The following is a 25,300-nucleotide window of genomic DNA, read 5'->3' as shown; positions in this document are numbered from 1 at the left end:
TGTCTGGAAAAAATATGAGACAGTCTTTTGGAGTATTGTTATTTTATGTCTTTACCTCAGTGGTGAGTTTTAGTCAATTCAGTAAATTGCCATAGTCCCTCATGGCAATTTACTGAACTCAAACTCATTATTTATGCACTTTTCTGTTTGTATGTAACGTTATAGCTTAAGGAGTTTAAAAAATGTGTGTGTGTGGGGATTAAAAACCTGTCAGTGATATACATAAAGAAGAAGTTGATAAGGTATAATTATAATAAAATATAAAATCACTTTATAAATAGCTATTACCAAAATAGAGCATATGAAAATGATTGACTAACTTAAAAACTATAATGATGATTTTCAGTACAGATGCCAAATAGAAATACTACTAAATATGGAACAATTCTTTTTTTCATAACACCTTCACTATCTACCACCTGGAGTTTTACAATTAACTTTGTTAATCTTTGGTTTAAATGAAATTAAATTTAACAGGAAAAATGCTGGGATTTAAATTACCAATATATAACAAATTTCTGTTAGCATATAGAACAGATGGTGATAATTCTCACAACAAAAGCAAAAACTATCGGCAGAGTCTCAATTTAGTGTCAAATGCAAGGTTACTACAGTACTTACTGGTGCTTTCACGCAATTTAATTTGCCATCTTATCTGTATCATTCCTTTTTAAAAAGCAACAACTGCTAATAAATATATTCTGATAAATTATTTCAAAAGGGATTATTTAGTAAGCAAGACAATAAGAAAGAAAATAGGGGAAAGAAAAGGCATGTCAAAAGTGGAGAATAAGAACAGGATAAATTAAACTTCAAAGACCAGAGATAGGATCTTTACCAATTCTCTGTAAAATGGGAATCATTAAATGTTTTATATTTAGTTTTCTAGAAGTTATGTAGGAATAAGGGCCAAAATAAGGGTAAAGTAAGTAAAAATCTCACTAAGCTCCTAATTTTCATTACTTTCAAGAACATGTAACATTGTAGATAGATGATTTGTTCTACCAACGTGATGAAGTTTTAAACATCCCTGAAAACTAATTACAAAAGCATATTCTGTATCTTTGAAGAAGATTTTACTAGTCTTTAGTTTGAGAGAAAATTCCATGTAAATTTTAAAGTAAATGGTATGAAAGATGAAAATTATTTTTCAGGCTCTCAGATATGTCATACTGTTTCTTCTTTTGAAGACAGAAAATAACAGTGCACAGGATTCCAGTGCATTCCAAATAAGCCTACTATATCAGCATCCCGAATTATCAAGGTTTTTTCCCTGCCTTTACGAAACTAAACTGAAAGGAACACCACCATCTTCTCAGTTTACACCTGTGTAGAATAGTAATAAAGCATAATGCTAGTAATAAACTAAGATTAGAACATACAATAAGTGATTGATGTTTCCTATTTGTGAAGCCTTGATCAAATATTACAGATTATGCTAGATATAACTGTGGATTATGTAATGAATTTTAAAAGAAATTTTATAATTGCATGTTACATACATCATTATATTCTATACTATATTTGGTTGATATAAAGACACAGGTTTTCTCAGAGGGTTTAAAAACAATTACAACTTTAATCTCCTATTCCACTATACATATATTACATATAAATAACATATACACATCCAATATAAAATCATCCATAAGCCCCAGTCTGTATTTCAAGGGTTTCTATTATTTTGAAACCCCCAACATGAGCATGTTAAAAATTATATACTGGTAAATTTTACTTTGGTGACATATATACAGATATCTCAGCACATTAACCACCATTTATAATTTAACGGTGCCTGTCAACTTCCTATCTCATGTATTTCTTCCCCAATCCTTTCTTCTTTTGGCACAAAGCTCAGCCAAAATTTATCTTTACTTGTAGATACAAGGAAAATATGTAGATTGCTTTAAATTATTTGAAAAGCACCATATGCTGAGTACCAAAGGAGACACTACTCCCCCATACAATGCAGGAAATAACAACAAACCATACATATACAAAGTCTCTTGGGTTTATATGCATGGATGGATAAAAAATTTTGTAAAAGTAAATAAAAATATAAAAATTCAATAATATTATAAAGAAAAAGTCATTTTGGGTTACTATGTCCAATAAAAGCTTAATAGAAAAGTAGATGAGTATAAGCAGAATATTCTAAGCACAGTGCACAGCAGTAGGAAGGACCTAGACCTAATGAGCACGGCAAATTCAGATATCACAGCAGAAGTGTACAGCTATGGTTAGATTAAATGGGGCCAAAGAGTAAGGCATTCTGAACAAGAGAATGTGAAGTTCAGAGTATTTGATTATACTAAAATAGCAAGCCATGATAGGTTCCTGAGCAAGGAAAGGGAGTAACAATGAAAAAGCATAAATATATTTGGACTAACAAATTATATGTATTCAGATGTTTTGAATATAATCAGAGTAAAAATGAGTACCAGGTAACAGGGGACCAGGAAATAGATATAAACAAACTTTGCCTGTTTGACATTCTGTCTAGAATCTGGAAGGGGGAAGACATAGATCATCTGCCATCTTGGACACATGCCATTGGTTGGCAATGCTTATCCTTTGGTAAATTTAAAAATCATGAAGCTATCTTGTAAACAAGATAATGTTTACAAAATTTTTCTAACTCAGAATGATTCATTTAGAATTCAACTAGATGTCTCACATCCATACTATAATGGAAGGGGTCTGGTACATGAGCTTCTTGTAGGAGGCCAAAACAGTATCTAGAAAAAAAAGGTAAGGCAGGATTGAAAGCCCATCTCATTGTGTGTTAACTTATAAAAACATAATTTGCCAATAATATTCCACAAGACCACACTGTCTGTTAACAAATACTAGACAAAAGCCAGTTTTTCATTGAAATCATGTGTATTTACAAAAAATAGCAGTTAAAAGCACAGCCTATTAGCTAACCAGGATCTTGAGCAAATTATTTAACATACTGAATGAAGCCTGTTTAAAAAAAAAAAAAAGGGTAAAGAAGTGCCAACATTAAAATCCTATCTACCACAGGCTGGGCACGGTGGCTCACGCCTGTAATCCTAGCACTTTGGGAGGCCGAGGCAGGCAGATCACTTAAAGTCAGGCATTCATGACTAGCCGGGCCAATACACTGAAACCCCGTCTCTACTAAAAAAACAAAAATCAGCCATGCATTATGGCACGTGCCTGTAATCCCAGCTTGTTCAGGAGGCTGAGGCAGGAGAACTGCTTGAACCTGGGAGACGGAGGCTGCAGTGAGCCAAGATCCTGCCACTGCACTCCAGCCTGGGTAACAGCGAGACTTTTTCTNAAAAAAAAAAAAAAAAAAAAAAAAAAAAAAAATCCTATCTACTACAAAGAACTGTGAGAATAATATATTATGTAAAGGTATTTAACACAAAATCTAACACTTAGTAAGTGCTCAAAGAATCTTAACTTTTATTATTTCTAATATTTATATTACATATGATTGGAAGCTGGTGTCTTGGATTTGTTTTCTAAATAATTATTCTTCACTATTTACATGGTACTTAATATATAAAAGACAATGCTCTGGGCCCTTTACAATTTTAACTGATTTAATACATGTAACTACCCTATGAGATAAATATTATTATCATTCCTATTTTACAAATGAAGGACAGAGAAGTAACTTTTCCAAGTAAGTAATGAAGCTGGAATGTGAACCCAGGAAATCTGGCTCCAAATGCCATACTCTTTTTTCCCATGTTGCCAATATGCTATGCCAATAATTTCCTTTTCCTGAAATTCTTTCTAAAGTGCATTGTACCATTTCCTGACCCTCATCCTAGTTTAGGTCAGGTCATCTAATCATTATGTCCTCATAATCCCCTGTACTATTTCTGAGCATTTATAGGAACTCTAACTGAATATTGACTTCAATAGAATGTAAGGTCTATGAAAGCAGCAACTGTGTCTAATTCACTACAGTAATTCTCATAACTCTATACAAAACAGTATTAAGTAAATATCTGTTGAAGGAACGCATTTTAACAAGATTTGACAATCAAACCATCTACCAGTCAATAAACTAAACATGAGAATGGAAAGTCTAAAGAAATAAGCAAAAAGGATATTCTTATGAGAATAAAAATTCCCAAATCAAACTTTCTTAAATCACAGTTTGCAAAAGTTAAGTTTTTCAGAGGGCTTGAAAATGGCAAGGTTATTATATTCCAAGTGGTAATAGGGAAGATAATTCTCAGTTACAATAGTCTAGTAAAGACTCTCTTCTTCCCCCATATATTTATTTAATAAATAGATTTAAAATAAATGTTAAAAAAATTGTGTTTGTTATTTTGTACTGAGAAGAATACAGAACATTAACTAGCTGAAAAAGGCTTATAGTTCCGACTTATATTAAGTCATAATCTACCTGCTTAAAACTTTGTTTTAGACTTAATTCTACTTCCTAGAGCTCCAAAGATAAAAGACTAAAGTCTTTTTTCCAGTGAAAGTATTTCAAACATTTGAAAAGAGCAATCTCATTTCCCCTATAAGTATTATTTACAGACTAAACAGTTCCAAATATTTCAGCTGTTAACTGTCCTATTACATATTATGGAGTTTCCAAGCTCTCCCTAGTTGTCAAGGTCGAATTAAATTGTGGTGCCCATAAGCAAACAACACATTCCAGATATAGTCTAAGTAGAATAAAATTATTTAGTCTCGATAATATTAACTTTCCTATTTTACCTTGAGTTATGTTGAGACTCTCTAGAGTAGAACGACTCTATTCCAGTTTTGACAAAATAATACAAGTTCTCACTTTTGGCTGGCTTTCATTCTTCTCCATTTTATTTAATAATGAAATATACAAACAGAGAAAATATATACAATATAGATGTGTATGCCTTAAATCCTTATAAAAATAAAAACATGTACTCACCACTCAAGTTTAGAAATAGGCAATTATCAATACCTCAGAAGTCCCTTTGCATCCTTTCCAATTTCTCCCTTCAAGTAATCATGCAGATCCTAACTTGCAAGTGTTAATAATTCCCTGGCCTTTTTTATGGTTTTACCTCATAATTGGCTATCCCTAACAGTCTATTGTTTGGTTTTGCTTGGCTTTATTTTCCTAACCATAATTTCCCATTGTCTCTATTTCTTGAATTTAAAATCTGAATCCTTTTGCACTTTATATATTCTTAAGGAGCCACCCTAGAACTTTTGTGGAATAAGGCAGGAATGAAAATGAATAATCTATTCTTACCAGTAAAAAGGATGGAGAAAAGACAGAAGGCAGACTAATATACTGCTTAGGTAAGTGCACTGCATCAATATGAGACAATGTCATCTCTCCAGGATAAGAAATTGGGTGGATAAATTGAATATCTTTTCATCTTTTCCTAAGCTGGGTTTTGTAATAGGGTCTTTGAATTTGTGTAAATTTCCGGAATCAATATACTATATGTTTAAAGAGCATTCTAGGATAAATAATTAAATAAGCTAATCCAGATTATTTGGTTTCAATTTATTCATGCCTCATATCTAAATATTTGGGAGTTGATTATAGAAGTTTTTGTCATAGAAAACTCATTATATAGAATTTTAGAATAAAAAAAACTAAAATTAGGAATCATTACAGAAAAATTCTAATAAAATCTAAAGGCAATGACATAATTCTCCAATATATCAATTCAAATGAGAGCATCTGACATCACCAAGCTGCTTTCCAAGGCCTCAGAGGACTGATGAAAACCCTGTCCTTCCTTCTCCCAAGCCACATTAGCTAACGTAGCAACTTCCTGCTTGGAGCATAAATCACAATAACAAATACATAAGTAAGAAAATAAAATGTAAAGATTTAAAAAAATCAATAAAAGTGAGTTTTTTTAGAACACTAGTATATTAGTGAGAAACAGAAGAGTCACACATATGTATTTCATTCAATACAATAATTTAAAAATCTTAAGTCTGTCTACCAAAACAGGGAAAATATTAAGAAAATCATGACTATCTCATTTGTAAATCCCTCTCAGAAACTGAGTGAGTGCTCTGCATAGTGAAAGCAATCATAATTTTGCTTAGTATCACCTCTTTCCCTTTAATTCTTAAGTGAAAACAAGTAATTTTTCAATGTTCTGGTATAATCACTATTTTATACTTGATACACACAACTAAGTTCATACCAAGGAATCTCTTAAGTGATTCTTAATTTCTCCACGAAACACATGTACACACATGCATACAGGTGAAACACCTTTAAATTAACAAGCATTTCTCTGCTCTAATTATTTATAGTGCAGAATACAATCTTAATCTGTTATCCAAAGATAATGGCTCACCTGAAACCTTATAAATTCTGTGCCCCAAATTATCAAATACTTTCGTAAATTCTTAACTACAGATTTGGTCACACTTGAACCAAAAATTAGCTGGGCAGCAACAGGAAAAAAAAAAAAAAGCCATCCACATATATGGTACATATGCTGCAACTTTTATGAATATTCATTTACCCCGTAATCTGGCCAGTAAACAAGCAGACTGGAACTATGTATTGCTAGAACAAAGTTAACAAGAAAAAAATTAAGTATATGGGCTTCAATCTTACAAAAATCCATATACAAAATGGTATTAAAGAAAAGTACAAAGAAAACAAGTAACTTTAATAAAAACATCCTTAGACCATATAATGGAAGGACAATCAAAATGCACAAAAGAAAAAGTAAAGCATAGGTCAACACAGATTTATCTACTCTATAAAAAGAAGCTGCAGTTTTATATCATGGTTTACATTTTTATTTAAGTGCCAATCTCTTGAATTTATTTGTGTACAGAAATCAAGGTATACTGTTTAAACATACAAGAATAGTAACAAAGTACACACACCAAATTATCAGGCAATACAACTGTAAGAGACTGATGTTTTCTAATGATTGCACTCCTACATACTTTTTAATGTGAAGTTATAAACAAGAATTATAGCAGAGCTGATACTACTATCAGTGTGGTATAAAGATGATATTTACTGAATAAAAGCAATGCAGAAGCAAACTAAACGTATTTAGTTACCCAAATTATTTTCTTAAAATATGAATTATTGTGTATGTAGAATTTCATTTGCAGGCCACTCTTATAGCTCAAATGTTACTTGCTATGTATGAGTCAAATAAGGGCCCACATGCCATTAATACATCTCTGACCAAATACTATCACTTTAAGGAGCATGAAAATCCAAGGGGTTATTAATACTCTGGTGATTTAAAGGTCCTAATTATTTGAGGATACTAAGGTTTTTAATTTTTGTGCTTCCATTTTGAAGCTTCACAGGAAACTGTACCATTCTTTGAGGTAATATACTACCAGGTCTTGGAAAGAGGATTAACTGCTCTGGGATTTATCAAATATCAGATATTAACTAGTAAGGGCAGATACTATATTTGATTTTACCTAAAAGGCCAGGAAGCAACACTGAATTTTAAAGTGGTTAAAAGCACAAAATAAATTCATCATAGTGAAACCATCATTCTACATCATGTCTCCTTATTCACTAGTCCATTCACTTAATTACACTGCTATAGCATAAACAATTATTGTCTACTAAATAGGAAGCACAGATAAGGGCATGACAGGCTGAAGAAGACTAAGTGAAGCCTTTCACAGAGATTTTTCTGATTCTAAAACAAAACAAAAAAAAAAGAAAGGTAAGACAAAGAGGAGGTAAAAATCAATGTAACATTAAAATTCCTTTTAAAATCACATTAAAAAATACGTATTTAGGGACATCATGTGGCAAAATTATGAACTGCTGCTAACATTTAAGAATGGAACATATATACACAATTTCTAATGGCATCTGATATAAAGGGAAATTTTTAAAACTTTTTGAAAATATGAATTAAATGACAAGATGAGACATTAGATTAATATAGCAGTAGCTATCAAAACTAGTTTATTAGAAGGAGTATTTTAGGACTGCACTAACCAAAGACACTAAGAAGTTTAAGGTAAAGAATCAAGCATGCTTAAATAGATTTATGAAGTACATAAAATAATAAGGATCACTTTCCCCAGTTAATAAATGTAACTATGGGACAGATACTGCCCACATGGCATGTTTTGATACACATCATTATTTTCCTAGATCCTCTGTTACAAAAAGAAAACTAGTTTCCAAACTTTTAAGTAGTTGACTTCTTTTATAAAAACCTTGGTTTTGGCTATAGTAATTGAATAGCAAACTCACAGAAAATAACTGAAAAACAATTACTTGTCATCATGCAAATAAAAGAGTTGACTGACTGAATCTTTCATTTTTTTTGTCCAGCTGTTCTGCTGTAAAGGAGGCAGGTATAAGCTCTGAATTCTATAAAGGAAGGAATATTAAACTGATGAAAGATTAGTTCTTGCAAAAGCAGCTCTTAGTTTTAAACTATCTGAACTTAAATATGTATTTTTGCAGACACAAAATATTTTAAAGTATTATTTTTGGTTCTACACAGAATTTTTGATATTTTAAATAAAATCGTATTTTTTTTTTTTTTTTTTTTTTTTTTTAGAAAAAAAGATTCCTTAAATCTTACTAAATAAAATCCTGATACTCTGAGGACATTGAGGTACAAAGACTAAACAATTCACTTGCCATTCTAAGGTCACACAGTTTGTCAATGGCTGATAAAGGATTTTCAACTCTTTACATTTTTATTCTAGTAATCATTATTCTATTAAACTGCTTCTCTCACTGTACTAACTCCATAATAATATTTATGGTGCATTAACACAAGTGTTAGTAAGATTTGAATTCTAAGTAATACTAGATGTTCATCCAAATGGTCTAAGGGAAAAAAAAAAAAAGTAAATTTCAAGGGTAACACAAATACATTTTCATGAGGACTAAGCCCTCTCAGAGGGTCAAAGACACATAGTTGAGTTAATGGAATTTTGGTCTCGCCACTTGGTCATATGAAAACAAATATATAAAATATTATCTTGATGCCTATTTCTCATTTAAGTAGGTGAATTTTAAAAGAAATTCAGCAAATTACCTTTGTTCTATAAAATGTCAGTTTGAACAGTATCATCAAAGTTAGAGCTGTAGTTAAAACCGGAAAAAAATACTTCTGAAAGTATTACTTTTCTTCTATTTATAATTTATAATGCCATCATAATGTCACAGATTATTTCATGTTTAGCTTAAGTGCCTCCTAGAATTACTGCTTAAATTAAAACAAACAAACAAACACCTGGAGGAAGTTTCTCTTCATTTCAAAGCAATGGTTTGGAATATTTTTATCTAAAATTCTTTTTTATTTTTGCATTTCTGCCCATCAATCTGGAAATAATTAGCTCATAAGAAAAAAAGCACCAAATATTTTTCAGATTAAAGCTTTTCACAATAGTATGCTTTCACCCTGCTGTCTTTCAGCAAATTTACAAGTGATAACAGAAATAAAAGCTTCATTTGAATAAAAGGATAAGCAAATAGCGACTATCATGCTTCGAACATAAATACCACTCAATTACTAGAAAAAAATGCAACATTCTATGATGTATTCTATTTCAAAGTCAAATATAAGAAGCAATATAAAGTCAGTTGCAAAATGAATATTGAAAAAAAGTACAAAAGATATTGTAAGAATGAATATTCATACACAAAGTGGCCCACACAAATCGAGATGGATTCATTTAGGAAAAAATTACTTGCTCAGAAGAAAAGCAGATACCCCCAATATAGTTGCACTAAAAAAAATGCAAAGTTTTAAGAAACAGGACTAATGTGATTTTAATTAACTAATGTTCACATATTTTCAACTCCTTTAATTCTTCCTAAAATCACACTGAAATCATCAAAGCAAACAATATACAGAACTACTTGCCATTAAACTACCACCATGCTATTTTTCTAAAAGGAGTTTGCTCACATTGTGCCCCTCTCTGCCCACAAACTCTGCGAAAGGTTTACAACTGAGCTCAGGTAGGAAGCATAACTTTCCCTCTTGGACTCCCAAAATAACCCGTGCAAAGAATTTGTGTATCTGCCTTCATCCCTAGACTGTCACTCTTTAAATTAAAAAACAATGCTTTCCTTATTTTTAGCTCCCAAATAAGCACATTTAGCATGTAAGAGGCTTTCAAGAAAGATCTGTTGTTAAAAAAATAAATAAATAAAAGTTAATCATTTATGGCCAGAACAACAGTACACAAATCAGATGAAATTAAATCAGTGTCACAAGCTAGTTTGTGACCGGTTCTTCATCCTTGTTTTTAAAAGCTTCAGATAACCATAGAAGTAAGAAAAAAAAATACCACTTTATCAGTATTACACACAGAACAGATGCCCTGCTTTAAATTATTTGCTAATAAACTATATTACAAGGTGAATTATATACACATAAGACTATCTCCCTCTTTTCACTATTCTCCAGGACTTCTTTTTTCAAAACTTGAACTCTCCAGGACTTTCCTTGATCTCCTTGATTTTGCTTATTCCACTTCTACAATGCAAAGAATCCTCCAAAGAAAAGCAGTGGCAACACTGAAAGGCCCAGATTCAAAACAGAGTTGACTTTTAGAAAGAACAGACTCTTCACCTTGATAGTTTGCTCCATTACTAAACAGATAACGAGATTGTGGAAAATAGAAGACTTATTTAAAAATAAGTAATACTGAATAACCCAAGATATCACCATATAGCAAATATTTAATGTAGAGCCTATCTGTGCTAACCTTCAAAACCTTGTGTTAGATCATTCTTGCACTGCTGTAATGGAATACCTGAGACTGGGTAATTTATAAAGAAAAGAAGTTTAATTGGCTCACAATTCTATAAGATTTACAAGCATGGTGCCAGCAACTGCTAGGCTACTGGGAAGGCCTCAGGTAACTTTTACTCAAGGCTGAGGGTGAAGCAGAGGCAGGAACATCACATGCCAAGAGCAGGAGCAAGAGAGAGGAAGAAGGTGCTACACACTTTTAAACAAGCAGATGTGGCAAGAAATCATTCACCACTGCAAATACAGCACCAAGGGAATGGTGCTAAACTTATTCATGAGAAATCCACCCCAATGATCCTATCACCTCCCAAAAGACCCCACCTCCAACAAAGAGGATTACATTCTAACATGAGATTTGGCAGGGACAAATATCCAAACTATATCAGGATCCTACCCATTAAACTCATTGACTATCCTATAGATTACAGATCCCTAAAAATAACCAGGTAAATACATAATTTCTTATCCTACTGGTAGAGTAACAAGTTTCCAGTGAGATAAGAGAGGTTATTCTTTGCCATTTTGAAGAGGAAGACAGTCTCTAATTTTGAAGTAAGAAAAAAAGATAAGGTAGAATCTTCCTCAAGGTGCTACTTTGGCATTAAACCCAATTTCCAGCTTTTCTTCTATTAAGGTTATTTTGCTTAAAATCAAATCTTGCAGGCCGGGCGCGGTGGCTCAAGCCTGTAATCCCAGCACTTTGGGAGGCCGAGGCGGGTGGATCACGAGGTCAAGAGATCGAGACCATCCTGGTCAAAATGGTGAAACCCCGTCTCTNATATATATATATATGTACATACACACACACACACACACACACACATCATTGAAGCAGGAAGATCACTTGATCCCAGGAGTTTGAGGCTGCAGTGAGCTATAATTGTGCCACTGCACTCCAGCATGGGTAGCAAGACCCCATCTCTAAAACACACACGCATCATTATCAGTATGTACAATACCATTAATGTGTTGAAAACTCTATTCTTATTTTATATTGGCTACTCTGGCACATTCACTTTTCTCCATGAGATCACCATTGATGAAATTGCATTTTTGGAAGGTTGATATTCATGTAAGAATGTATGTAGAGTCAGGCCATGGTGGCTCTAGCACATCAGGAGGCTGAGGCAAGTGAGCTGCCTGAGCCCAGCATCTGAGACCAGCTCAGGCAACATGGCAAAACCTTGTCTCTGCAAAAAATGCAAAAATTAGCTCGGTATGGTGGTATGTGCCTGTAGTCCCAGCACTCCAGAGAGGTGGAAGGGTTGCCACTATACTCCAGCCTGGGCAACAGAGTGAGACCCTGGCTCAAAAAAAAAAAAAAAAATTGTGCATAAAGGTAGTAAATGGGATAGCAAGAGCCAAGAAAATGAATTGTCTGATTATCTAGTTTTCAGTTTCTTCTACTCTTATGTCAGTCGAACATTTTTTTCTTTTTAACCTTTAAAAATTTTGAGTCGTTTAAAGGTAAGCAGATATGTTACTCTAGAATATACCATATTATTTGAATGAAATAGCAAATATGAGGACTATACATAGGATTTTTATTACCTGTTTTAATGTGCACATTTAAAACAGTACATTTTTCTCTAAGCACTTGTGTCATATACTTGTTTTGTTATAAATATTATTCAGTTAAAAGTATTGCCTACTAATTTATTTTGCTGTTTCCTTGTCTTAATGGTCATTTAGAATTACATCGCTTAATTTCTAAATATTTGGAACTTTTTACTGGTTCCACCTATTATGATCAGAAATATAACTGTGTGATTTTAAGCCTTTGAAATTAATTTATGGCTTTAGCATATGGTTAGATTTATTAAATGTTTCTTTCCATGTGTACTTGAAAATAAATATTTATATGTAATGAGTTGGATACAATAATGTATGCCAGGTGAAGGTTTTAATCATGTTGTTCTGTCTTTTTTGGAATTATTGATTTTTTGTTTGCTTGCTTGCTATATCAATTACTGAGAATAGTATTTTAAAATTTCCACTCTGCGGATTTTGTCTATTCTCTTTTCAGTTCTGTCATTTTGGCTTTACATATTTTCACACAGTAGTACTAAATGCATGTAGATTTAGAACTATATGCTTTTCTGACAGATTGACTCTTTTCATCATTGTATGGCTTCTTTGCCTCTATTGATGTTCTGGCCTTTAAAATCAGCTTTATCTGTGTTTAGCAATAACTGCTTTTTGGTGGGGCAGGAGGGGAGGTGCATTGTTGTGTGGTATGTCTTTCCATTTCTGTTTTTCTGGGTCCTTGTATGTAAGGTAAATATCTCATAAACAGCATGTATTTGTTGTTTTTCCAGTCATTCTGTCAGTCTTTTAGTTGGGATTTTAACTTATTTACATTAATAGAATTACTGATACATTTGGATTTAAATCCTCCTCCTTAATTGTTTCCTCTTTGTCCCAACTGTTTTGTGTTTCTTTTTCTTCCTCTTTTGCCTTCTTCTGGGTTATTTTTGGTTTCATAGTTCCCTTCTATCTTGGTTTTATATAATTTTACTACTCTTTTAGTGGTTACCCTTGCTCTCAGTAAATTAGTACTTCTAATTTACTGGCTGGGCATGGTTGCCCATGCCTGTATTCCCAGCCCTTTGGGAGGCCAAAGCTGGAGGACCGCTTGAGCCTGGGAGTTCGAGATGATCCTGGGCAACACAGGGAAACCCGTGAGCCAGTGTGGTGGTGCAGGCCTGTTTTCCCTGCTACTCAGGAGGCTGAGGCGAAAGGATCCCTTGAGCTCGGGAGATAGTCTGCAGTGAGTTGTGATTGTACCACTGTATTCCATCCTGGGTGACAAAGTAAGACCCTGTCTCAAAAATAAATTTAATAAATAAACTTGTACTTTTATCACTTCCCAAACAATGCAAGAACCTTAGAATACTTAAATTCCATGTATTCCCTTTATGCCTTTGGGCCATTATTATGTATCTCAACTCTTTGTTTTCTTAAACCCAATGTGACATAATTATTGTTGTTTTATGCTTTCCAATATTCATGTATGTTTACCATCATGGCTACCTTTTTCATTGCTCTTTATTCCTTCCTCCCTGTGCTCTCCTCTGTATCATTTGGTTGGAATTTTAAGTTCCAAAATTCTTTCTCCTGTCTCTCTTTCTCTGTATATTCTGCAACTCCTGCCTTGTCTGTACACACATGCATTGTGCCCTCGTTGTCATCTTCCTTTGGCCTAAATAATTCCCTTTAGTATTTCTTTTAGTACAGGTTTGTTAGCAGTGAATGGTCTGAGCTTTTGTTTTTCTGAAAACATCTCTTTGCTTTCATTTTAGAAGGATATGCTGGCTGTGGCAGCATAGCTTAGCATTTTTGTTTTAACACTTAAACACTTCATTTTCTCCCCTGCTGGGTGAGACTGCCAGACGCTTTGTCAAGCTTTTTTGCTTCCCACTTGCTGCTTTCTACTCAGCTTTTCAACTTCTTACCTGTTGGGCTTGGGAGTTGGCAAATGCCTTTGAGGGAAGTCAGGGAGCTCTTTCCTTGGTCCTTCAAGTGCTGGCCATCTTTAGCTTCTGATGCCTCCTTGGACAGATTTGAATGTATATGTGGATGTGTATTTTTTACATCTTTTCTAGCAGTTCTTTGCAAGTGGTTCATTGCAAGAGGGTTGGGGTACTACAAGCTAATCCATGGTAGCTAAGAAAGGAAGTGCTAGTACTATTGAAATAATAATTCTTTTGTTGTTGTATTCACTGGGAAATGGACGTGGATACAGCCTCTCTCCTCTATTATGGCCACCTTTAAGTCATCCCAGTCACTGCACTGAGTTTGTTTCTTTGAAATAAGTGCTCATCTTATCCAGTTACAACAAGAATCTTCAAAACATTAAGTGCAGCAACAACAACAAATCTTCTTTAATTCTTTAAAGAAACTTTTTCTTTAGTTGATGTATTTGTTATTTATTGCATAACAGTTTAACCCAGAAGTCAGTGGCCTAAGACAATATTTATTATTTCATAGTGTCTGTAGGTCGAGAATCTGAGCTTGGCTTTAGTGGAGTCCTGTGGTTCTCAAAAGGGTGCCATCATATCAGGGCTCAGCTGGGAAAAATCTACTTCCCAGCTCATTCATGTGGTTGTTGGCAGGAGTCAATTCCTTCTGAACTCTTGAACAGAGGCCTCAGTTCCTTACCAGATGTTGTCCTCAGTTCCTTGCCACATGAAGTTCCCCATAGAGCATCTCACAATGTGGCAGCTGGCTTCATCATTGAGAGGACAAGAGAGACTGCCAGTAAGAGAAAGTACTAGCAAGACAGAAGTCACAGTCTTAAATAATCTAGTTGTGGAAGTAATATTCCATCACTGTTTGTTACTAACAAGTCACTAGGCTGGGTGCAATGGCTCACACCTGTAATCCCAGCTATTTGAGAGGCTGAGGCTGGAGGATCACTTGAGGCCAGGAGTTCAAGACCAGCCTGGGCAAGATAGCAAGACTTGTCTTTCAAAAGAACAAAAAAAGAAAAGAAAATAGAAGACTCTCATTCATAGATAGATACGTAACTAGTCACTAGGTATAACCCACTTGAGGAAGGAATTACAGAAATGTAAGAATCCTTAGAGGCAAAGGTCATTGAGGGTCATTTTTGAAAGCTGCTTACCACAGTAAGGAAGTCAGAATATGAAGGGCTTTGTTGTTTTTTATTTAATTTTACTCTATATTATAGGTACTGAATGAGGCTCTTCTCACATTGCTATAAAGAAATACCTGAAACTGGGTAATTTATAAAGAAAAGAGGTTTAATTGACTCACGGTTCTGCAGGCTGTATAGGAAACATAGCACCAGCATCTGCTCAACTTCTCAGGAGGCCTCAGGAAGCTTTTACTCATGGTGGGAGGCAAAGGGGAAGCCGGTGTCTCACATGGCAGAGCAGGAGCAAGAGACAGCGAGAGTGGCAGGGGGTGCCATAACACCAAGCCATGAGGGATCTGCCCCCATGGTGCAAACACCTCCCACCAGGCCCCACCTTCAACATTGGGAATTACATCTCAACATGAGATTTGCAGGGAACATCCAAACTATATCAGGCACCAAATTTGCAGGCTAAAGAATCGCCACTTGGGTGTATTTATATGACTGCATTTTCTCACCCATTGAGTCTCCTGTACCCTGGTCTTTGGGCTTATGGACATGCTGACACAGTGCCTGCCATTCCATGAGGGAGATCCACGGGTGTTAGTGGTCAGTTGAAACGTGGGAATGGACCATGAGAGAGGGGGTACTTTTCACAGTGGTGTCTTTCAAAGGGCGTGAAGAATTAGGCACACTAGAGAGAGGAGCAGCAAGGGGCCAGACGAGGAGCCTGAGGACGACCAGTCAGAGGACAGGGAGCCACACAGGAGTGCCACTGAAGGTGTATGAGCAGGAGGCTGTGGAGTGAAGACCATCTCACAGTGAGATGAACCTGACACTGTTGTCTGAATGGTTTGGAAGGGGAGGGGCCAAAGAAGGGAAGAATAGGTAGGTACATCTTATAATAGTAAGTGCTTAGTGAACTAGATATTGAGATATTCCAGATAAAGGAAATAGCCCTGTAAATGCACAGAATCAGATTAAACAGCTGGGTGTGCATTCAGATTGTACATCTGGGTTCGTTTGGCCCTTTGAGGGATAGAAACAAAATGTTCCATCTGCGGCAGTTGCATTGACGTATGTTGCTTAATCTTTTTTTATAGCACTTTCTACCTTAATAGAGTAGCCACTGGCTCTATAAACCAGCTGTAGCTACTACACCCCATTTCTGCTGGAGCGGGAATAGGGGTTTTCTAGCTAGAGAAGAACATGGCTAATAGCTAGTCCTACCCCATTATACATTACCAGGGAGAAACGACAGGCCTCCCCCACCCTCTTTCCCCATTCCTGCTTTCTCTAACAGTAATGAGTCACTTATCCGGGAAAGGATTGAGAAAAAAACTCAGTGTTCATACTGCTCGGGCCTCTTGAGGATGAATGAATGGATGTATGTATGTGCTTATTGTGTTAAAACATGGGATTGACTGTGTCTTCTGGCTGGCTTTATAGTTATGCCATGGTGGTTCCTCCTTGCCGACTGTGTAAAAGAATAGGAAAGATGGGCCGGGCATGGTGGCTCATGCCTGTAATCTCAACACTTTGGGAGGCCGAGGTGGGTGAATCTCTTGAGGTCAGAAGTTCAAGACCAGCCTGGTCAATATGGTGAAACATGTTTCTACTAAAAATACGAAAAATCAGCTGGATGTGGTTGTGCAAGCCTGTAATCCCAACTACTCCAGAGGCAGAGGCAGGAGAATCCCTTGAACCCAGGAGGCGAAGGTTGCCATGAGCCGGGATCGTGCTGCTGCGCTCCAGCCTGGGCGACAGAGCAAGACTCCACCTCAGAAAGAAAAGGATAGAAAAGATGTTGCTAGTGTAGTATTTCATACAAGCCTAAAGATAACCCATTTTATAATGTAATGATTTGTCAGATTGTCTTTGTTTTTAATAAATCGGAAACATCATTGAGATCAGGGATGAAGAAAGCCAAAGAAATTGGTTTATGACTGTCTTGTTCCATGTAAATGTCATCAAAGTAATCAAACTTCAGTAACAGATTTGCAGGTAAATTTTTGTTTAAAGCTGTCACTACTTTTTTTTTTTATAGTGAATGAAAATCTTGAAAATTCTGAGGAAAAAGAATATTTTGGAATTGCCAGTGTAAGGATTTTAGTTCATGAGTGGCCTATGACGTCTGGTTCCAGTTTGCAACTAATTGTCATTCAGGAAGAGGTAGTAGAGATTGATGGAAAACAAGTAAGATTAATGTGTTTATTAATTGGGAATTAAATTATAAAGATTTGAATTTGTGTTAGGTATTACGTGTGTGTTCAGTTATTTTGTTTCTGACTTGATAAGGAAAGTGCCTGATGTTGCCAGTATTCAGTTATTTAGAATTTTTGTATATTTAGCATTTGAAATGTATTTTTAAAATTTCACGTGTTCGTACATGTTTATATCACTTTAAAATGTATGGACATTATTAGATAGAAAGCAAGCAAAAAGATTCAGTTTGGCTCATAGTTCTGCTACCATTTCCTCTATGGTAAATGAAGTCTCTGTGTGTAAATGAAGTAGAATCGAGTTTTTTTTTATATATATATAATTACTTTTATTTTTAATGTCCAGAATGTGTAATATAAGGGCCAGAGCCTCCTCCTGGACTCAATTTTATAAATTCTCAATTGGTTGGTGAGGCCAATAGGGATACTTTTGCTTGTCTAATTTGTTTTCTGGGAAAGCTTCGTTCAAGTCCTCAATGGTCATCTGTTCAGATGGAATTAAGTTCTTATACTTCCTCATCTGTTTCTCATATTCTACAACCCTGGCCTTTGAGAGAGACACCCACTCAGCACAAGACTTCACATCTTCTTTTTCTTTAGCATCCACCAGGGCAGTATATGGATCCTCTGGCATAGGAACCTTCAGGGCATTAAACTTCTTCTCAAAGTCATCCACCAAGCCTGCCTTGGCCACATTGGCCTTGTAGTAAGCCCAGTCAATAGATGGTGGATTCTCAGGTAAAGCAGCCAACCTGGAGGTGAGGATCTCATTCCAGGATTTTAGGGAGTTAGCAATGGCCTTTTGGTTTGGGGGTATGATCTACCAAAAAGCTATCCAGTCAATGGTTTTTAGAGCAAGTTTTCGCCCAGCCATCTTGGGATCCTTCACCGACCCCGGCTGCCTACCATCCACAGCAGCCCAAAATATTTTTTAAATTGATTTTAAGGACCTGTAAATCAAAAGCTTTCAAGATGCTAGTAAGAGCACTAAATGATCACCAGAAGTAAACTCCATGATTTCTAGTTCTCACGTAGGTGCCTGTTATCCCTAAAAAGACATTTTTTTTTTTCATAACAGCAATGACAGCCATTTAAGTAAATAAAGCCTAATTTTTTTTTTTTTTTTTTCAAACTTGGGAGATAGAAGTGGTTAACACCAAAACAATGTGGATATTAAAAGTACACTCTTAAAGAGATCTGAAATAGTAATTTTTAAAATGACTGGATATCCAGTTTTAAGACTAGATAGTACTGCCCAAAACAGCATCAAACTGAAAGGGTTAAAATAAGGATACCGAAACAGATTCTTTAAAAAGTTACTATCCTCAAAGAAAATATCTTAAAAACAGTAGTTAAATGCATTCTCCAGAAAATTTGACTTCACAAATTCTTTAAGAAAATAGAGTCAAAAGATGACTTAATAGGATGTAAGGAACTTCATTTGAGAGACTCTAGGAACTAACAATAACCTCTCAAGACTTCAGAACAATTAAATCCTTGGACTATGTAACTATTTACTAGGATGTCAAGAATACACTGCTACTAATTGATCTCAACTCTGAACTATTTGATGAGACCCAATGACCTTTAACTAAAAGAAGGTATACCTAAAAAGGCATCAACCTTTTAAAACCCAGAGGCTCCAACATTCACAGAAGGGGAAAAAGTAATCCAGAACACTGCTATAGCAACACTCAATCTACCCTTAACCTGCCGTGTGGCAACATGGAACCTCCTTGCTGTCTACAGCTCCTGACCCTACTTTAATGACCTCTGAAGGTCTGACGTTTGTTTTCTGATCAAAGTTTCCTACACTCCTGATCTTTCGCCCTTCTGCCTCCCTGAATTCACTTTCTCCTTCTCAGCTGCCTAAATGTATTTTTCTGCCTCTAACTCAACAGCCTTTACTTACATAGGCAGTCAAGCACCATAAGGATTTCTGTGTTACTGTCCATAGACAAGACCTCAGGCTTTGTGTACTCCACAAAAATAGGACCTAAGGTTTTGTTTAAACATTTTGTTTATATGTGAATTTTCCTTGCATTATATTAACTGCTCTGATACTGAAAACAGATTGAGGAAATACATAAAATATGAATTGTTCAACTTTTTGTCAAAATCAGCTTTGATACAAAGTTGATAAAATCTGGAATCGATGACTAAAGGAAACTGCATGTGCCCACTAAGGATTTCATTTATCGAAGCTAACTTGATCATTACTTAACTGTAATTAAGTTGGAAATATTGTACCTGAGTAGGTGTTTTCTTAGGGAACTACATGATTAGGTGTTTTCTTAGGGAACTATAGGTTAACTATGTTAACTACGGTAATGAGGGAGTCAACAGATCTACTTCCATATAGAATCTGAGGCTTCTTTATGAAAGGGGCGAACAATGGGTACATAAATATTTGCCATAAATTAAACATGGCTATATTGTAAGAATTTTAGAAGTTTAAGTTAAATGTGTAATGAGGGTGGACAGAAATTTTAAAAGTCTTTCAGCATCAGCATAGTAAATCAGACACAGGTACCCTGGGAGAAACTTGCTCAGCAACTAATTATCTATATCTCACTCCAAAATAATATTTGAACCATTTTTCTCTAAGAAGCTTAATTTGAATTATTTGCTATTTACCTAATAATTTTATATTTAACCTAGATGGTCTTTATTAAAAGAAAAATTGAAAGTTTCTATTTTGTGCATCAATAGAAATAAGAACTAAAAATTTATTAGCTTCAATGATGCTACTAAATCCCCAATTATCTCTAAACTAATAATTCAGGACACTACTTAAAAGTGTCTTCAAGCAGAAGCCTACCTTTAGTCCCAAAAGTCTTGTTGTTAGCTCCAAATCTGAATCTCCTAAAAAATATTCGTAATACACTTTGGGAGGCAAAAGCGGGAGGATTGCCTGAGGTCAGGAGTTCGAGATCAGTCAGGATTGCCTGAGGTCAGGAGTTCGAGATCAGTCTGACCAACAAGGTGAAACCCTGTCTCTACTAAAAATACAAAAATTAGCCAGGCATACTGGCAGGCGCCTGTAATCCCAGCTACTCGGGAGGCTGAGGCCGGAGAATTGCTTGAACTCAGGAGGTGGAGGTTGCAGTGAGCCGAGATCAGACCACTGCACTCCAGCCTGGGCAACAGAAAAAAAAATTAATAAATAAAAAAAAATTGAGGAGATCCAAGATGGCTAAATAGGAACAGCTCTGCAGTGCAGTTCCCAGAGAGGGCTACACAGAAGGTAAGTGATCATGGCATTTCCAAATGAGGTACCAGGTGCATCTCAATCGGACTGTTTGCACAGTGGGTGTAGCCCAAGAACCGTGAGCCAAGGCAGGGTAGGGCGCTGCCTCAACTGGGAAGTGCAATCCCCGGAGGACCCCCCTCCCTACTCAACAGGGGCCACTGGGGGCTTTTCCAACAGCTCCAGCACTCTGGTTGAGATACTGTGCTTCTCCCGTAGTTTTTACCACCCACAGACCAGGAGATTTCCAGCCGAAAAGCGCAAAGAGTTTCCAGAACGGCAGCCAACACCCCAGGTTTTCCCACACAAAAACTCATACAAATCTGGACAGCCATTTCAACTGGCGCTTCAAATGCCTGGGAGACAGAGTCACCCATTCAACTGAAAAAGGGGGACTGAAAGTAGGGAGCCAGGTGATCTGGTTCACCGGGTCCCACCCCCACAAAGACCAGCAATCTGAAACGTTCTAGATTGAGAGTTTCACAGCAAGCACAGCTGGACCCAGGATGGTTAGGCTCTGTGGGGGGAAGGGCATCTGCCACTACCAAGGCAGTTGCCACTACCGAGTCAGTCTGCCATAACAGAGACAGTCCACCATTACTGAGACAGACTGCTATTACCGAGGCAGTTCTAACTATACCTCTATAAACAAAACCACAAGGAAGCTCACAGAGAAGCTGGGCAGAGCCCATGGCAGCTCAGCAACACCTCTGCTGGCAGACTGTGACTAGGCTACCTTCTTGCTGGGCAGGGTATCTCTGAACAAAGGCAGTAGAACGTCAGGAGCTTATAAATAAAGCCCCACCTTCCCAGGACAGAGCACCAGAGGAAAAAAGGCAGTTATGAGCCCCGCTGCAGGAGACTTAAACATATCTACCCAGCAGCTCAGAACAGAACAATGGAGCTCCCAGAACAGCACCTGAGCTGATAAGAGACAGACTGTCTCCTCAAGTGACTCCCCGACCCCCATATATTCAAAGAGACACCTCATAAAGGAGAGCTCAGGTTGACATCTGGCAGGTTACCTTCTGGGACAAAGATAAAAGAAGAAACTGGCAGCAACCCTTAATGTTCTGCAGCCCCCACGGGCGATTCCCAGGCAAGCAGGGTCTGGAGTGGGCCTCCAGCAGTCCTGCAGCAGAGGGCGTGACTACTAGCAGGAAAACTAAAAAACAGAAAGAAATAGCTTCAACATTAACAAAAAGGATATCCACTCAGAGACCCCATCCAAAGTCACCAACTACAAAGACCACAAGTAGATACATCCACAAAGATGGGAAGAAACCAGTGCAAAAAGGATAAAAACACCAAAAACCAGAACACCTCTCCTCCTCCAAAGGATCACAACTCCCTACCAGCAAGGGAACAAAGTTGGATGGAGAATGAGTCTAATGAACGGACAGAAGCAGGCTTCAGAAGGTACGTAATAACAAACTTCTCTGAGCTAAAAAGAGTATGTTCTAACCCAATGCAAAGACATTAAGAACCTTGCAAAAAGGTTAGGCAAAATGCTAACAAGAATAATCAGCTTAGAGAAGAACATAAACAACTTGATGGGGCTGAAAAACACAGCACGAGAACTTCACAAAGCATACCCAAGTTTCAATAGCCGAATTGACCAGGCAGAAGAAAGGATATAAGAGACCGAAGATCAACTCAATGAAATAAAATGGGAAGGCAAGATTACAGAAAAAAGAGTGAAAAGAAGTGAACGAAGCCTCCAAGAAATATGGGATTATGTGAAAAGACCTAATCTACATTTGATAGGTGTACCTAAATGTGACAGGGACAATGAACCCAAGCTGGAAAACACTCCTCAGGATATTATCCAGGAGAACTTCCCCAACCTAGCAGGGCAGGCCAACATTGAAGTCCAGAAAATACAGAGAGCACCACAAAGATATACCTCAAGAAGAGCAACCCAAGGTCAGATTCACCAGGGTTGAAATGAAGGAAAAAATGCTAAGGGCAGCCAGAGAGAAAGGTCGGGTTAACTGTGAAGGGAAGCCCATCAGACTCACAGCAGATCTCTCAGCAGAAACCCTACAAGTCATAGACTGGGGGCCAATATTCAACATCCTTAAAGAAAAGAACTTTCAACCTAGAATTTCATATCCAGCCAAAATAAGCTTCAAAAGTTAAGGAGATATAAAATCCTTTACAGACAAGCAACTGCTGACAGATTTCGTCACCAGCAGGCCTGTATTACAAGAGCTCCTGAAAGCAAAGCACTAAACATGGAGAGGAACAACCAGTACCAGCCACTCCAAAAACATACCAAATGGTAAAGAGCATAGACACAATGAAGAAACTGCGTCAACAGACAAAACATCCAGCTAGCATTAAAATGGCAGGATCAAATTCACACATAAAAATATCAACCTTATATGTAAATGGGCTAAATGCCCCAATCAAAGGACACAGACTGGCAAATTGGATAAAAAGTCAAGACCCGTTGGTGTGCTGTATTCAGGAAACCCATCTCATGTGCAAGAACACACACAGGCTCATAATGGGATGGAGGAAGATTTACCAAGCAAATGGAGAGCAAAAAACAAACAAACAAAAAAACACAAGAATCACTTACACTGATAAGTGACTTCAGCAAAATCTCAGGATACAAAATCAATGTGCAGAAATCACAAGCATTCCTATACACCAATAACAGACTTAAAGAGAGCCACATCAAGAACGAACTGCCATTCACAATTGCTACAAAGAGAATAAAATACCTAGGAACAGAACTAACAAAGGATGTAAAGGACCTCTTCGAGGAGAACTACAAACCACTGCTCAAAGAAATAAAAGAGGACACAAACAGAGAGAAAAACATTCCATGCTCATGGTTAGAAAGAATAAATATCGTGAAAATGGCCATATGGCCCAAAGTGATCATATAGATTCAATGCTATCCCCATCAAGCTACCAAGGACCCTCTTCACAGAACTAGAAAAAAACCACCTTAAATTTCATATGGAAGCAAAAGAGAGCTGGCATAGCCAAGTCAATTCTAAGCAAAAAGAACAAAGCTAGAAGCATCACACTACCCAACTTCAAATTATACTACAAGGATACAGTAATAAAATAGCATGGTACTGGTACCAAAACAGAAATCTAGACCAATGGAACAGAACAGAGGCCTCAGAGGCAATGCCACGCATCTACAACCATCTGATCTTGGACAAACCAGACAAAAACAAGCAATGGGGAATGGATTCCCTGTTTAATAAATGGTGTTAGGAAAACTTGTTAGTCATGTGCAGAAAGCAGAAAATGGACCCCTTCCTGACACCTTACACTAAAATTAACTCCAGATGGATTAAAGACTTAAACATAAGACCTTACACCATAAAAACCCTAGTAGAAAACCTACGCAAAACCATTCAGGACATAGGCATAGGCAAGGACTTCATGACTAAAATACCAAAAGCATTGCAATAAAAGCCAAAATAGACAAACAGGGTCTAATATTAAACTCCAGAACTTCTGTACAGCAAAACAAACGATCATTAGAATGAACTGGCAACCAACAGAATGGGAAAAAATATTTGCAATATACCCATCTGCCAAAGGGCTATAACCCAGAATCTACAAAAAGCTAAAACAGATTTACAAGAAAAAAAACAAACCCATACAAAAGTGGCAAAGGATATGAACAGACACTTTTCAAAACAAGACATATATGAGGCCAACAAACATATGAAAAATGCTCATCATCACTGGTCATTAGAGAAATGCAAATCAAAACCACACTGAGATACCATCTCACGCCAGTTAGAATGGCAATCACTAAAAAATCTGAGAGACAGCAGATGCCGAAGAGGATGTGTGGAAATAGGAACACTTTTAGACTGTTGAGGGGAGAATAAATTAGTTCAACCATTGTGGAAGACAGATTCCTCAAGGACCTAGAAATAGAAATTCTGTTTGACCCAGCAATCCCATTACTGGGTACATATCCAAGGGATTATAAATCATTCCATTATAAAGACACATGCACACGTATATTCACTGCAGCACTGTTTACAATAGCAAAGACGTGGAATTAATTGAAATACCCATTGATGATAGACTGGATAAGGAAAATGTGGCACATATATACCATGGAATACTGTGCAGCCATAAAAAACGATGAGTTCGTGTCCTTTGTAGGGATATGGATGAATCTGGAAACCATCATTCTCAGCAAACTGACACAAGAACAGAAAATCAAACACCCCATGTTCTCACTCATGGGCAGTGTTAAACAATGAGAACACATGGACACAGGGAGGGGAGCATTACACACTGGGGTCTGTTGGGAGGGGCTAAGGGAGGGATTGGGGGCTGGGGAGGTTGGGAGGGATAACCGGGGAGAAATGCCAAATATAGGTCACGGGGGAATGGAGGCAGCAAACCACATTGCCATGTATGTACCTATGTAACAATCCTACATGATCTGCACATGTACCCCAGAACCTAAAGTACAATTAAAAAATAATTAATTAAAATT

The 25,300-nt window shown here is 36.6% G+C and overlaps 1 protein-coding gene and 1 pseudogene across 4 annotated transcripts in view; both read right to left on the bottom strand.

Annotated features, from left to right (window-relative positions):
• The window catches only part of RBM46 (RNA binding motif protein 46), a 60,157-nt gene that overhangs the window by 16,696 nt on the left and 18,161 nt on the right, over positions 1-25,300 (bottom strand). The gene's annotated exons all lie outside the window — the stretch shown is intronic.
• On the bottom strand, positions 17,877-18,447 carry LOC108282792 (annotated as a pseudogene). Its single transcript, XR_001816588.2, has one exon. The product of XR_001816588.2 is annotated as an ATP synthase subunit d, mitochondrial-like (transcript).

This window comes from Cebus imitator, unplaced genomic scaffold, assembly GCF_001604975.1.
Source record: "Cebus imitator isolate Cc_AM_T3 unplaced genomic scaffold, Cebus_imitator-1.0 Scaffold251, whole genome shotgun sequence".
Lineage (NCBI taxonomy): Eukaryota > Metazoa > Chordata > Mammalia > Primates > Cebidae > Cebus > Cebus imitator.
This window is presented reverse-complemented; position numbering and strand designations above follow the sequence as displayed.